This window comes from Pipra filicauda, unplaced genomic scaffold (genome assembly GCF_003945595.2).
Source record: "Pipra filicauda isolate LSUMZ 115617 unplaced genomic scaffold, ASM394559v2 scaffold3_size10097308_pilon, whole genome shotgun sequence".
Taxonomy (NCBI): domain Eukaryota; kingdom Metazoa; phylum Chordata; class Aves; order Passeriformes; family Pipridae; genus Pipra; species Pipra filicauda.
Genome location: NW_024104532.1, coordinates 9,155,467 through 9,169,584, shown reverse-complemented (window position 1 = coordinate 9,169,584; position 14,118 = coordinate 9,155,467). Strand labels below are relative to the sequence as shown.

The 14,118-nt window shown below is 38.9% G+C and overlaps 1 long non-coding RNA gene across 1 annotated transcript in view; it reads right to left on the bottom strand.

Annotated features, from left to right (window-relative positions):
- Positions 1–14,118, bottom strand: part of LOC120324014 — a 54,854-nt gene that overhangs the window by 8,459 nt on the left and 32,277 nt on the right. Inside the window, exon 2 of the long non-coding RNA XR_005565005.1 lies at positions 8,001–8,065. This is a non-coding gene — a long non-coding RNA (uncharacterized LOC120324014). The remainder of the gene's footprint in view (positions 1–8,000; positions 8,066–14,118) is intronic.

The following is a 14,118-nucleotide window of genomic DNA, read 5'->3' as shown; positions in this document are numbered from 1 at the left end:
CTGCACCTACTACCCTCATCACAGATAGTCTAAAATCCAGACTGGCTGGATTCTGTGCAGAATTGCATATTATATGAATGCTTGCAAACAGACCAGCAGTGACCCCTCAGCAGGAGACAAGACCATTTCCTGGGCCTTCATAAACTTACTTGGTGAGGCTTTCTCCTTTGACATCCCAGGTATAATTTCTGGAAGTATGATTAAATACTGAAATACAGGGGTGCTCTCTTTGCTCTATATTACAGCCAGGCAGGTCTTGCTTCCCAAAAATTACATCTCAAGACACAAAAACATCCTTCCTGCAGGGAATTGTGGGCTTAGCCAGAAACAACATGTTTACAAAGCACTGGATTAGGCTCTGGACACACCAAGGAAATAAAAACAGCCCATTGGAAGTGGATCTTTGGAAGCTACTTTAACAGAAGGTTATTTTTGTTCCTTTCTTCCTTAAGAACTTGAGGAATTTGATATGAAACAGTTAGTTTAACTTTGGAGAATTCATAGACATCCACAGATAACATTGCTTGACAGGTATTACACCCACTTCCTAATCCATTCACATTATTCCCCTGCACAGTCCTCAGAAGGAATGGAAATAAAGCAGATTATTTCTTAATGCCTAATACTGCTTAATATCTCTTTTGACACGTCTGGGACATGTAAATCATTATAAATTTCCTTCTAAAGTTAAATGAGATATACTGAAATTAAGTAAAATGGAAAGGCTAAGAATTTTCCGACGTTAATTGCCAATTTAGGCATAATATTGCAAGTTTTTTGCTGCTGGGAATTGTAAGTCCTAACTCTAAATGAGGAACCTGTGAAACTGAGAACTTCTTTGCGTGTGTAAATGTTTACCTTTTCTGCACAAAATTATCTCAATATTTTATTCTCCAACTCCCTTCTGTAATTTTCATCTGAATTAGTGTTGCACAGAGATATTTACTTTTGAATTTACACTCTTGCAGTGGAAATTTTAAGAAAAATGAGCAGCTACAAATTAGACTGTTCACTGCTGTCAGGCTCCTTGTTTGGGGTTGTAATGAATCAGCAGGTTTTGCTACAGAACTGCAGAGGTTACTGTCCCTCAGATTAGATTTTCCATGTCCCTGGCTGTGCTATCACACCTTTCTTTATATTTTACCAGTTTTTCGTCCTATCATGTTCTCACACAGGTGAGAGAGAGGCCAAAAAAAGCCAGTGGTTGAATTAGGAAATGGTCCAAGAAGCCACAAAATCTCTTGACTTGAAGAATTAGGGAAACTAGTTCCTGTTTCTGAGAGGAGGCCTGGACTCAGAGTGGGTCCCAGACTTCAGCCTGGGCTTTGCCTACAAAAACAGACCTAAGGAGCTGTCCCTGAACTAAATCCATGAGAGCACAAAAATGGTGTTCAATCAGAAGCACAAGATTTTCCTTTTTTAGCTTTGTGTTAGTGAAGTTTGAATACAGCAAAAATTTTGGCCTTTAAGGGCTGAAGTACTTTGTCGTTCCAGCAACTGAGCAGTTAAAATCTGCGTGTGTCCCTAAAATCAAGGAAGAAAGAAAAGAGGGAGAACAAGTATCACAGACTAACAGGGCTCTGCTTAAATAACTGCTTTTGTCTGGTACATATCCCTTAGTAATACACATGAATAATTTTTATGCCTTATCATATGATCATAGCTTGTGATCTTTGCTGCCTTGGCTGATACCAAGAACTGAGCACTGAACTTCAGGGTCATTTCAGCCTCTGCTTTGTGCTCATCACTTTATCTCCTTTCAGCAGCCACACACTCTCCTGACTCCTCCTTATTCCTCACAGGAAGCAATGGGCCTCCCCTGAAAGTCATGAGAGCATTTATTTTCAGGAGAAATGATGACATTTTACTGCCCAAGCTTTTTAGAACACCCAGGTTATATTGCTCCAGTGGCTGCTTTTTATAGCTTTCTCCTCTAGCGAGAACTTTCAATGTAAATGTTTGAGAAAAACACAGAAAACAGTAAAGAGAGGAATTTAGAAATGTAAAAGCCTACTCTGACTTGTTTAAATCATCATATCTCATCAGAGGAATGTGTCTTGAGTATACATAAAAAATCCTAGCCCCTCCTGTAAATCAATATTTGGTGAAGCAAAAATTCATCAGCTCTCTAATACTCAATGTTTAATTACCTACTAGTTGGGTTTTTCCTCAAGAAGTCCATCTTCTAACCATCATAAGTTTGTTTTTTATAACTGTACCACTGGAAAAAAAGCCTGTAAGTGCCCCAAAAATATCCACAAGTACAATTATGTACTTATTCCAAAATAAAGTCAATGTACTTCACCAAAATGATTCATGCAAGGTTAATTTTCTTACTTCATTCTTAACAGTTTCTCTGACACAAAGGTTTCCCAGCTGGTGAGCACTGCTGGGTAGCATGGCCTGGGTCACTTTTTGAAAAGGCTGCCAGAAGTAACCTTGGTGTCATTATTCATTAGCACTTTGATCACATTAGAGAGGATTTGTTGGCAACTGTTGGTGCAATAAAATACATTTTAAATGCTTTGGCTGTAGAGTCTGCTGTGCCTAATCAGACTGGCACTGCCTGCTGTTGAGAAGTGCTGCATGATTTACCACTTTGCCCAGGCACTCTCAGTTGATTAAATCCCTCTTTCCTTGCTGCTGGGCAGCAGAACTGGCAGCAGCGAAGCGTCTTTAATATTCCGTGTAGTGCAGCTCTAGAGCTCTTGGAATACATAAGTCCAAATTTTGGTTTAAAAGCTCCCTAAATTTGATTTTACTTGGCTGCAAATAGGCAACCTGAAGATGAGCAGGTAAAATATTACAGCTGATGCAGAAGACATTTAAATTTGCACCTCCCAACGTACTCCAGTCTGAGGTGAAGTTTAACTGTGAGTGAGAGTTCGAGTCACTGGTGCATTCACACCTCATCCCCCTGCAGAGCTGCCAGAATAGTGAACCTGCCACTCAGGATACAGGATCCAGCAGCTGGAAAAGGGACATTCAGTCACTTCAAATAAAGCTCTGTACACCTGTCAGATGCTTAAAATTCCGGGACAGTGCAAACAGTTCATGCTGTGAACCATAACCTGATTAATAGGCCCATTAACAACACATTGGATTGTTTTTGGAAGGGATCAATCTGAGTAATATGATAATTAACAATTAGCTATTCTGTTGTTCCTATTCATTTTCCAAGCCTTAGTGGTGTGAGCAGTAAATGGAAGCACTTTGGAGTGAGTTGTTTAGCTGTGATTGGACTGTATCTGACACTATTCACTCCAGCACTGATGTGGTAACTATTCAAGCAAAGAGAATTTGGGCCAGAAACATGAGTATGGCAGTTTGGCTCACTGTGACTCTAACACAGGAAAGAAAATGGGATAATCTGACTTATGTATTTAAACTTTTGCAGGGCATTCAGGGTAAAATTTAAAATTTTTCAGGGATTGTGTTCCTGTGTAAGGAAAGCAATCCATTTATTCCAATGTTCTGCCTTTTTTTTTTTTTTTTTGCAGGCTCACAATAGTGATTTTTCCCTCTGTGTCCTCAATAAAGAAACTAAAGAAGAATGAGAGGTGGGTATTGTCTTTTGTGGCAGCAGCAGAAGTTAATCACACTTTTAAAACTCCTTTATATCAATGAATCCAAGCTACTTAAGGCAAAATGAAGCCTCCATAAAGCAAGGTCACCACCTGAAATGAACTATGTCAAGAGCATATTTCCTCACCCAACAAACTGCCCCTTAAAATTAGAATCATGTCAGCTCTTTGTACATTAATATAGATTTTCCCTATATTTTTGTTCCCTGCAAAACCAGCATGTAAACAGGTGAGCATGGATTCTGTGCTTTTGCATCCCTGATAGGGTGAATTACTCCAAGCAAGACTTTCACTGTAGTGTCTTTATATGATTTGCAGGCTGAGAAGAACTCAGTGTAGTTCTTGAATCCCAAGCTGACAGGGATCCAGTGGTGTGGCTGGGGGGCTGGTGGGACAAGCAGCCAGGATTCCTGTGGCACAGTCAGGACAGAAACCCAGATTGCCATTTGAGACTCATTTTTACACATTTACACTTCATCAGATCTAATACCTTGTGTATCAAAACCTCACTTAAAACATTATTTCCTTTCATTCCCCATCCTATCCACCTGTTTTGATATAGCCAGCACTAAAATATTTCCGTGATATAAGCAAGGATGTGTTTATTGTCAGCACTAATGCATTTAATATTTCCCAGGAACGAACTCATTAAATGAGAAACCAATCCCACGAGCTTCCCAAACCACAACAATCGGGAACAGTAACTCACGACTCCCACCAAGGGGCACTGTGTCACTAAATGTCCCTCACCACCTATTCTACACTAAAAAAAAAAAGTTATTGTGCAAGTCATCTATTTAGCATGAAACTTGGAACCACATACACCTTTTGTCACTTTTAGATGAAGGTAATCACTTTCATTAAAGTGTTTCTGCTTATTTTATTCCTCAGTCAACATCTTGTTAGGTGTAGGACTCACAAATTGACTAAATTAAGATATGCTTTTGAAAAATGAGATGGAACTTATTTATTTACAAATGCTTGGGTATTTCAGAGGGAAACAGAGGTGTATATACAAAGGATGAAATATATAAAGGATTTACTGTCCAGAAACTGGGGGGGACACTGGAAGTTGTTTGGAGACAGGATTCAATTTAAAGTTTAGGTGCAATATGCAGGGAAGTAACAAATCCTTTGCATGCTAAACAAAAACCAAATGAGGAGATGTTCAGCAGATCCTGCTTTAGGGAGTCTGAAAACAAGGGTCAGGACAAACCTGAACCAGTGTGTTATCACGAAAAGAATTCCCGTGGAGATGTCGGTCTTTTCCAAGGCTAAGAAGTGAAAAAGAAAAACTTTGGTCTTCCAAATGGGAGGTTTTCCAAGAAGGCAGAAAAATGAAAAGGAAGGCATTTTTAATAACAGTCAGTGGGCAAACAAAGTGCTTGGTGACTGCTGAAACTTGGCCAATGTGTAGATGGTTTTTCCAAATTAGAGGACAAATTCAAGGAGAGCAACACCATCAACCTTAACAAACCTTCAGGTGGAACAAGGTCGTCAGCAGGAGCACACCAGTCCAGAGCTGGTGTGGAGCTGAACTCTTATCTCCCAGTTCTTACCTTCTATTATCTCCAGGGTTGTGTGCAGTGCAATCAGATCCAAGCTACTCTCCTTTATAGCAGCTCTTTGTTCCAGATAAAAATTGTCATGAGAACTTAGAATGAATCATGGAATGGTTTAGGTTGGAAGGACCTTAAAGCTCATCTTGTTCCACCCCCCTGCCATGGGCAGGGACACCTCCCACTAGCCCAGGTTGCTCCAAGCCCCATCCAACCTGGCCTTGGACACTTCCAGGGATGGGGCAGCCACAGCTTCTCTGGGCAACCTGTGCCAGGGCCTCCCCACCCTCACAGGGAAGAATTTCCTCCTAAAATGTCAGAAGTTTCTGGAAAACGTGGTTCTCTTATTTTTACACTACAATTTCTTCCTTTCTTTGTGATGTTTCCTGGCTGGTTTTCCTGTATTTTTGTAAAGATATTTGTAAGAAAACGCTGTAGAAGGACCTACTTCTCTGTGTGTCTTATTTAATGAATTGTAGAATCCGAGGTTTACTCTGAAGAATAAATGAGTATTTTAAACCAACCAGAGTTTAAAATATTAGTTCAACACAGTTCAGCTGTAGTGGTTAAACTGTAGTAGTTAAACTCCAGCAGTTAAACACAGCAGAATTCAAGGGCACTTGCCCACACATCAGCTGGGAAAGGAACTATGACTTTATTTCTTCAAGCATCTGAAATACTTTAATCTTTCTGACCATTTTGCTTTCGAAACAAGGAAGATGCAAGAAGTTAAATGACTGTGCTCTCACCTCTGTTAGTCTGAGCAGCCAACCAGTGTCCTGCAGGTTGTTTAGGTCTCGACAACGAGGGGACCAGGCAGCTGTGGAATCCTTTGCAAAGGTATAATGCAGAAGCAATGTTTGACAGTAACTTCTAACATATCTCCTTTCCCTACTCTGTTTTTGCTATGATGTGCAACTCTACTACCAGGAGCCACCCAGCCATCCCCAAGATTTCTTTGCTGCCTTGTCTGAGCATTTTTCCACATATTTAACTTGGGATAGGAAAAAAGGCCGTGTCTTGGATGGATATAATTTCTTCTCCAAAGGTCATTATGGTTCGTTTCCTTCTGCCTGTAACTCTGTGGTGTGGTCACAGCTGAGGTGACAACTGGGCAGAGTGGAGGGGTTGCAGAAGGAAGTGGCTCTCACAGCTTTTTCAGTAGTCAAAATTTGGTCAGGCCTGGGCCTGAAAGACTGATTGGGTGAGGAAGCAGAAGACTGTGGCTGCTCTATAAAAAAGAAAACTTTTTATGAGATCTTCTTTTTCTTTCTCTCCTCTCTATTTTTAGCATTATGGGAGGCTTAGTCTGGATTTCTGACACCCTCACAATTTAGGATGCCCAGATGAGGAGTTTCCATCCATTCTACCAGGAAACTTCCATGGTGTGTGCTCAGGAAGTACTTTCATGGTTTCAGGGTTGCAGCAACCCTTGCAGAGCTGTTTCTGAGCTGTGTTCTGGTCCACACTGCGGAAGTACCATCACAAACCAGTTTAAGGGGTTGCTGTTAGTGAGATTAAGGCACACTAAGTGGGTGGCTGTCACACTGATTTTTGTTCAGCTGTTTCTATTCACAGGAATACATGACAGGGAATGCCAATTTTGTTGCTGTAGTTTATTTTGTAGCTCTCTGTACTACATAAACTCAAAGGAGTGAGAATATGCTGTATATTTTTCTCATGCTCAGCTCCATCCAAATCCCAGACATTTAGAAGAAAACCTCAAAAACAGCAGGGGGAAATCTAACGTTTCTCAGCTCCTTCCTCATCTCACACGCTCAGAGACATGACCTGATGTGAATTTGTGACGCAGGTTAATTCAGGAACTCTTACTCATCAGGATTTGTCATTGCAGCTCAGTTGCTCTATGACTCTTCAGGAAGGCTATAATTTCTTTTTCATTGCAAATGGATTGCCTGGGATAAATACCTGCCTCTTATTTTGTAGGCAGAGAAGGTCAATAACAGCCTTTATAGGATCTCTCCATAAAAGGCGACGATAAATAACAGTTTAACCTCTAATCTATATTAACAGACTGCCTTTATTTATTGTTTGAGTTGTGTGAAGACAAAGACAAGTAATCCAAAAGGAGCAGCTATTGACCTTCTTTTACAAGAGTGTAGATACCAGTGGGCAAAAACCATTTCAGCTTCAGCATCAAGCACGGGGCTATTTTGCAAAGAAACACTGCGTGTTAGTTGTTGAAACTTTTTCCTGCATTCCCCGAAACAAATGACACTATTCCGAATATTTTAAATAAAGTCTTCCATGTTGACAATGCTAATATTATATTTTAAAATAGATTTGCCTTTGTGTTTTTTCTGTCATTTTTTTATTGCATTTTATAAATCCCAGAGCAGAGATCCACCAGGCTCACTCTGAGAAAGCCCTGGGATTTCTTGGGATAGCATCACGCACTGCCACAGGTGATCATATGGCATTTCAATATTGTTTTCTTGGCTGAATCGGTGGGGAAGTTATTTCAATCAAGAGTTGTGGATCTGAGTTTGGAGTACTGGTCAGGAAGGTTAATTTTAGGGGGTTTTAAAAATAGGATTATTTCGTGCAAATAATTTTCGTGGGTAGATATTCCTAATGCAACGTAATCTTAAATTATTTTAATATAATTATACATTAAATCTAAATAATCGTGGGAAAGATGGGAAGGGGGGGCAAGAAAATAACTTTATTAGTACTTGTAATTCTGGGATTTAGCCACTCTGGCATTTGGGGGACAGATTAGGAAATTGCTAACAAACATTATTTTTAAGGAATAGTTATGCACATTTTGTGTTCTATCTAATAAATATTTCCTAATGCATGAAGATATGTATGTAATGAAGTTGGTTTTACTTACTTTTATATTTTAGCAATGCACAGGACAGGGAGCTGGAAAATGCTCTTCAACCTTAAGTCACGTACCTAGAAATAAGAAGTTGATTTTTATTTACAGAAGTACTGATCCACATCTGCTCGTTATTTAATTTGTTCTTGAAACCCATCCTCTTGTTTAAAAATACCTTCAAAGCTCATTCTATTAATTTTTTAGTCTTGTTTTTCACTGAGTGAAAGAATCAATTTCTAGATGAGCTTTAAAGATTTTTTTTTTTCTTCCTATTCCTACTTTATGAAGCCTATTTGTGACATGAAATAGCAGAAATCTCTCACAGTTGCAGAAGGTGTATTAGAGTTGTAATAATGGGAGAGGTGTTTCCTGAGGGTAGAGAACAGAAGTTCTAGCACAGTTTGTCTCACTTTAATGTAGGAAATATGAAAAGGAAGCCACAACAGTGCCGGGAGTGGAAGATTTTAATTTTCTTTCCAGTTACTGAAGGATTTTGATCTGTGAATGTACAGATCGTGTTTTTCAGGTTTACTCTGATTAATGAGAAATTGCGACCGATCTCGGCGCTGTGGGAAATGTCAGTGGTGCTTTTTGAAAAGGAGGCCTTGGAAGCACATTGACCTTCCAAAACAGAGGCACCCAAAATTGCCAGTCTGATTTTCCTCTGCTGTTGGTTCTGCAGTTGAGCTTTCTGATTCTCCCATTTCCATTCTCTGCAGACCCATTCTAATAAACTCTCTCACTTGGAACAATGAGGTCGAGTATAATTCAAATCCTGAATTGACTGCAAATCTGGCAATAGAAAAATTGATTTAATACTATGAGAGGATTTTTCAACGTAAATATATTGCATTAATGATAAAGTTCAATTAAACGAAAGAAATGGATATTGTAAGGACTGACAAATCCAAGCCACCATTGTATCTGTAAGACTAATGAAATGTGTGCACCATGAGAACCCTGTGGAGATGGAACACTGGTGCCTTTGAGAGCTACATACAACTGCTTTTATCAATCTTTTAACTCAATTTTGGACAAACAGTCAACTGGGAGAACCTTAGGAGAAGACATACGTCCTTCTTGCAATGTTGATTTTAATATTACAAGTATTTGGCTTCATCGTGGTGGAAATTGTGAAGCTTTTCTACCAACTGGATTTGCTGCAAGACTGTTGCACTATTTCTTTGAATTAAAACAGGAGAGCAGATTCCAAATCTTAGCAGCAGCCAGATAAGTCCAACCTTAATTGTCATATACATGAAATATCAGTATGGAACAACTTCAAGGCTTTGTGGCTGTGCAGACCTTGGTGCCAACATGTGGCTGAGAGTAACACACACAGGAGCTGGGCTGTGAATCCAAGACAATATTCCTCTATTTCTGCTCAGTAATTATTCTTAGTTGTAATGAAAAAAAAAAAGGTGTTGTTATTTTCCTATTCTTTTAATAGGAAAGGGGATAGACAAGGGAATTCCAATAATTATTTGATGTTTAGAAACATGGAAGACCATTGAGGTGTCTCTTTGTTGCAACTACATAAATCCCATAAATATGGAAAATGTACTCCTGAGGGAAACAAAAAAAGTGGCATATTTTCATTATGCCAAACAACTTTCTTTACAACTTTTGCCAAAAAAAATTTTTGGAATATAATGCTCTATAAGGCATTTTATAGTAGTTCCTTTTCTTTAATGAACTACTTGTAGCAATTAGGAAGGAATGTGAGGCCAAATGGTTTTTTTTCTGTATTAATCCTTTTGTTTCATTGCTGGTGAAGGGAGGGAGCAGCAGGCAGGCTTTAGCTGCTGTGGTTTCATACATACAGCACACACTTCCATTTGTCACAGCATATGACAGCTGGAAACAAAAATATAATTGCTCAGCATATCCAGAATAGTTAACAACAGGTCATGGCTAAACTCTGCTCTCCTCTAAGTCAAAGTCAAGGAGAGCCACTTATTTGGATTTAAGTGCAAATTCAAACCTTTGAATTTAGCTCATCTTTCTTCTAAGTAGTTCTGGCAAATGTATTTTCTTTAGTGGTTCTTCTCAAGCAGAAATAGATCCAGAAATCCAAACTGACTCATGAAGGGAAGGTAAAATTTTGCTTACAACATTTTAAAATTAATTTGAAGATTTCCTGATTACCAGAGACATTTCCAAAAATACTGAAGAATTCTGTTTGGTGTTATAAAAATATTTATCTTGCTTTTAGCTGAACTGTCTTTCATAGATATTTATCTGAAACTTTGGTTAAATTTGCAGCCCCTGAGACAGTCAAAGAAAACACTGAAAAGTGTTAAGGATTAGGCAATATGACATTAGACATAACCTTAATTTTCTTTCAAGGTCATTAGAATTTTTATGTTGCCTTTTTTTATTTTATTTCCTTATATTTTAATGTTTCTTTATTTGAAATTATAATATTTAACATATTCAGCATACACCACTGAAAAAGGTCTCTACCCTCTGTGTCAATGGGGTTCTCTTGTCACACAAGCGATGTTAATAATGCTGAGCCTAAAAACAAAATGGTTTCAAAAATTGAATTGGGAATAAATCTGAGCATGTGTTCAGGTTTCCACTTATATGTTACAATATTGGCTAATCAGGTACCAGTGGAGCTCCTGCACTACAAGCCATCACCTATTTTGACCTGAGCCTTCACACAAAGTATTAATTTCCTTTGCTGCCCGACAGAACAGTTGTGCTGTCACACAGAACTGCTGTGCTCTGCACTAGAAAAAGGTGGGACAGAAATTCCAGCAGAAGCACAATTTAAATGTCTGGATTGCCATTTGGTTCAGCAGCACCTTTGTGTCTCTGGCACGTGAAACATGTTTTTAGCTCTTCAGACAAAACCTGACATTTGGCTTTGCTGCGAAGGCTCAGCAAGGGAAAGGCACCTTGGAAGGGTCACCTGTGTTAATGCAGAGGAGTCTCAGGCTCAGTGGACACAACTGAGCCACAGAAATGAAGATAAAGCAAATGAGAGTGTTTAACCCCTGTGCTGTCTCTGCCAAAACAAGGGATAGGGACACTTCTCTCTGTACAAAACACTCACCCTTTTTTGTTCAGCAACCGGAGCAACTTTTCCAACATATTGCTGGTTTATTTTCCCAGTCATGGAAGTTCCCAGGGACCCATCATTGGTCCACACAGGGTCATAAGAGCACAGTCTGGCTTCACAGTCCACTGAAAATTAGCCTAAATATCTACAGAATATTTTTAATACTTACAAAATTTTATAAAAATACCATTAACCAATTCAAGTTACGTCCTTCTGGAAAGCCAGACAAGTGCTCTGACCCAGTTTTATATATTTATTTATCCACTTTCTTTTCCTCCCAATTAAATGGAATCCACACTGTTCTCCTTTGCTTTTGGAAGCTGCCAAAATATGAAGTGATCTGTGAGAGGACAATGAACATCATGCAGCAAAACCTGAACAAAGTTCTATCCTATTTCATGGAGTACTAAGTCTAGTATGTTTTGAACTTCCAAAATTTAAGATACATCTCATAAGAGAACCTATTTAAACATCAAAGGCCAGTTTTGCTGGATTCAACATATAAATACTATACTCCTTAAAATAACTGAAAGGTATAAATTTTGCACTTATCAATGTAATAATCAGATTTCCTTAAAAACAGATGAACTCCAAATGTCTTTATCATTACCATGCTGGTATTTTCCATTATTTGCATTTGCTGGCAACCTTTTTGTCCTTCCAGGAGGGAACACTTGTGCTTATTTACACAAAATAAAGACAGCTTCACTTTCTAAGTTCAATATTTTGGGCAAGCAATAATATACCAGTGTGCAGGCCAGTCTTAGCAGGAAATAATCCCAGTGCTGATCACAATGAGATGACTCGTGGTATCAGCTCATTTGGAGAAGTTTAGTAAACATGTTATCTCCAGCACAGGTCTGAGGTAATGTTTATGAGTTCAGTCTGCCCTGTTTTGCCATTATTGGTGATACTCTTGTTACCAAAACAGCCCCAAAGTCTTTTCTTCATCATAACCTTCAGAAGGTCACGTACAGATGATGTTTCATCATTTGAACCATATGTTTAAAGAGAAATCCCTCATGCTGTCAGAACACTTTCCTGAATTTAAGCCTTTAAATCTTGTTTATAATGAAGCTTGAACAACTTGATCCTGCAGAAAGCTTTTAGGTGATAATCTGATCTCTGTGTAAGTAGGTTCCATTTTGCCTAAATGGTGAATATGTCAAGTTGTATGGTGGATTATCTGTGTCTAAATAATGAATATGTCGAGCTGTATGGTGGATTATCTATCTGACTGCAAATGCTTACTTAACACTATGGTTAGATGGCCATTTATATTTGTTAACATAAGGACCAACACATGTCCTCCAGGGCACCTGAGTTAAGCCTGATTTATAATCACAAAGGGAAAAATTTATGGAGAGTCAGTTAGAAGGAAAGAGTAAAAACCATGTAGTCTGTATAACACATTTTATCAAGGTTCTGAAAGGCATCAGGTTTGTTAGTGCTCTTTTTACACTCAATACATTTTCTGTTTCAAACAGTGCCTTTAAAGTGCTTAAATTGTAACCACGATGGTGTCACAGACACTTTTCTCCCTTTAATTTCTGGTCTTGTAGACTTTCAGTTTAACTGAGCTCGGTCTAATCCTGACACCCCCAACACCAGGAGAGATTTGGAGGCTGCAGTGACTCCGTCTCCTCTGTGCTGATGGGAGGGTCTCTGCTTATGTGTCACCATCTAGAACTTCATAAGGAATGCTGCTGAGGCCACAGAAAATCAACCCAGCTCCTCAGTTCTCAGCCGAGCTGGGTCAGTGTTTGTAACTGTAACAATGTTCCTTTAATCCTTTTTCTTCGAGTTATAACTGAACATGCACATCAGAAGGACCTGATGGATAAGGGAGTACAATTTGTAGTTATTTCCAGGGTAAATCAACCCTTCAAATTTTTGAGCACATATAGGTACAGGATATTTATTATATGGAAACTCACAGCTACTGCTCTCACACCTCGGGGTCATAGGGCAAGTTCTCTATTCAAGATCTTCTCAGCAACTTCTCTAATTACCTCCACAGACAGAAATTTCTTTCCAAGATGGTCTTTTTCAGATTGTTGAAATATCTTCTAGTTTTTTCTGCCTTTTGCTTGTGGTTAAGGTCCTTAGGAATTTCCTTCATTACTTGCCCATGAGAGCTTCAGGCAGAACACCCAACACTTTTTATTTACTATGTACTTCATCTTTTATCATTTTTGTCTCAGCTGCTTCAAAGTAGAGGATCCTGGTCTATGTATAAAACTAGTGAACTTAGCTCTGTGTCTGAGATCTGAAAGGGTCAGAGTTGTGCCCCTTCAGAAGCAATGAGTCTGCAGTAGGAGAATGAAACCAAGCAAAAGAATTGCTCCATTGCCAAGAAACAGGATCTGAGATGATAAATTAACTAACTAACTATTATTAATTACACTTATCTAAGGATTACTATACCAGTAATTACACTAATCCATGAGGATTACTGTATACCAAAATCTTATCTTAAAAAAAGGCATGAAAACAGTTACATAAGAAGTTCCAGTGGCAGCTTTCAAGCCTGCAGTGTCTGCAGACACTTCTACCAATAAGACCTCCAAAATATGTGACAAGCCCAGATAATCTGCTGAAGTCACTTCACATTTTTAATTTTCAGGTCTCTGAGAAGTCAGGACCAAGACAAGTGAAAAAACATGAAAGATCGGGCAGGAAAACTGCTGAAGAGTCCCAGGGCCTTGAGGAACAAGCTGTACCTGTTCTGCTTTAGGGAAAGCAAAGAGACTGTCCTCAGCTAAGCTCTCTCCACATGGAAAAGCTTTGTTTGTGAAAAATAACAGTGTCAGTAAATAGGATTGATTTTCAAGAAGAAACTTATGCTTTTTATATCAGTAGACCTGCTTTTCAAATTATTTCTAAATACATTATTCCATACTTGAAAGAAAATTCAGTCGAGCTCTTGGGGTCTTTTGGGTTTGGCTATTTTGTGGGGGCTTTGCCTGGCTGAAGGCCTGATCAGGTCTTATTTCCTGATCTGGAAATAAGCATTTGATCATTTAAAAGTAAATGTTTGGCTTTCCATCAGGCAAGCAG